The sequence below is a fragment of the Rattus norvegicus genome, chromosome 3 (genome assembly GCF_021556685.1).
Source record: "Rattus norvegicus strain SHRSP/BbbUtx chromosome 3, alternate assembly SHRSP_T2T, whole genome shotgun sequence".
NCBI lineage: Eukaryota > Metazoa > Chordata > Mammalia > Rodentia > Muridae > Rattus > Rattus norvegicus.
Genome location: NC_141536.1, coordinates 62,222,635 through 62,225,019, shown reverse-complemented (window position 1 = coordinate 62,225,019; position 2,385 = coordinate 62,222,635). Strand labels below are relative to the sequence as shown.

At 39.5% G+C, this 2,385-nt stretch overlaps 1 pseudogene; it reads left to right on the top strand.

Moving 5' to 3' along the window:
• The first annotated feature begins 318 nt into the window (after positions 1-318).
• On the top strand, positions 319-1,574 carry Paics-ps1 (phosphoribosylaminoimidazole carboxylase and phosphoribosylaminoimidazolesuccinocarboxamide synthase, pseudogene 1; annotated as a pseudogene).
• Positions 1,575-2,385: the final 811 nt, after the last annotated feature.

Sequence of the window (2,385 nt, the reverse complement as noted above, 5' to 3'; positions counted from 1 at the left end):
TTTATGTATACTATCATAGCAACTGCAAATAAACATACTTTGATCCCCTTGATCTCCTTCAGTTGTCCTACTGCTATAGCTAAGACTTCATGTGTATGTACTACATTGAATAGATGAGGAGAGAGTGGACAAGTTAAATACTTGCATGATCAAAGCTGTTCATTTGTGGGGGATTGAGATGAGAGACAGATCTTCATGCTTGCATAGCAAGTGCTCCAAAGACAGGACTACCTCCTCAACCTCTCCCCAGGAGGCCATATTTTTTAAGTATAGTAATGTGCTAGTTTAATCCTATACATATAAATATATATTTCACCTAGGATAGTGGCAACAGCTGAAGTACTGAATATCAGGAAAAAACTCTGAGGGTAAAACAAAAGAAGTCTATGAATTGTTAGATAATCCAGGAAGAGTCCTCCTGCAGTCCAAGGACCAGATTTCAACAGGAAATGCAGCTGGAAAAAAACACCCCCTGGAAGGCAAAGCTGCCATCTCCACTAAGGTCACCAGCTACATACTCCAGTTGTTTCAGGAAGCAACAATGTCTTTCACCACGAAATTTGGGGAGACTGCTTTCATTGCACCCCAATGTGAAATGATTACAATTGAATGGGTGTGCTGAAGAGTAGCAACTGGATCTTTTCTCAAAAGTAACCCTGGTGTAAAGGAGGGATTTAAGTTTTAACCACCAAAAGTAAAGACGTTCCTCAAGGATGATGCCAGTAATGACCCACAGTGGTCTGAGGAGCAATTCATTGCTGCAAAACATTGTTTTGCTGGACTGGTTATAGGACAGACTGAAGTGGACATCATAAGTCATGCCACATAAGCTAATTTTGAAATTCTGGAGAAATCCTGGCTGCCCCAGAACTGTACTCTGATTGATAAGAAGATTGAATTTGGCATTGATGTAACCACCAAAGAGATTGTTTTTGCTGATGTCATAGATAATGAGTCCTGGACACCGTGGCCATCAGGAGATCGGAGCCAGCAGAAAGACATAGTCTTACCGGGATCTAGAAGAAGTAACTCCAGAAGGACTCCAGATGGGAAAGAAAAACTCTGAGTGGGTTGCAGACCACCGAGTGGGGTTGCTTTTCGAGTCACACAATCAGTGCAAGGTAGTAGTGCTAATGGGTTCAACCTCTGACCTTGGTCACTGTGGAAAAAATTAAGAAGACTTGTGGAAATTTTGGGATTCCGTGTGAACTTAGAGTAACATAAAGGACCAGATGAAACATTGAAGATTAAAGCAGAATATGAAGGGGATGGCATATCTACTGTATTTTTTGCAGTGGCCAGCAGAAGCAATGGATTAGGCCCAGTGATGTCTGGTAATACTGCATATCCAGTTATCAGCTATCCCCTAATCACACCAGAATGGGGGTGCTCAGGATATGCCCAGTAGTATTGGCTGTTCAACTATACTTTCTCCAGAAGGATCAGCTCAGTTTGCTGGTCAGATATTTGGGCTAAACAACCATTTGGTGTGGTCCAAACTTTGAGCGACCATATTGAGCACGTGGATATCCTTACAGCAGGCTGATAAGAAAATCAGAGAATGCAGTTTGTAATAAAGTAACTTAATTCGTAAGAGAGAAGTTACATATTCCTAGTTTGGATTTAAGGAAAAAAAATCAAGCAAAGTGATCTCACATCAGAGAAAACAATTCAGTTTACTAATGAGCAAATGGTCCTCAACATTTATGAGTTGGTACATTGTCAGTGGATGTCATTAATATTCTCTAGCTCTACATAGTGATAGGTCCCTGTAACCTTAGCACTCCAGAGGCTGAGGCAGCAGGATCACTAAATTCAAGGCCAGACTGGACTGTGTATTGAGATTCTGTATTTGCTGGGGAGGGAATCTTTATAGTTAGTAAAATTGGCACGACACTGCTAAATTACATATCACCCTCTGTGTGGTCATTATTGGGTAAATATGTAATTATGAAACAGAAGTAATGTGTGTTCAGTTCAAGAACCAGTGTGGCTCTCTTGCAGATGACCTGAGTTTAGCTCCCAGCATCCATGTAGACTGCCTCACAATTACTAACCTTTAACTCTGTATCTGACCCTGTGGCTTCCTTATGCACCTGCTCTGAAATTCTACTGCATTCCCCTCACCCAACACACACAATTTAAAAAATAAACTTTTTTAAAGAGTATTATTTCTAAATGGTAGTATAATTCTTTTATAAAAATTATATATATGTATGTATGTATATATATGTGTGTATATATATATGTATGTATATATATATGTATGTATATATATATATATATATATATGTTTTTAGGTGAGGAAATAAGGCACAAAGGACAAAGTTGCAAATAATGTTCCGTAGATTCATTGAATGGCAGAGCCTGGAGTAGCTATGGGGA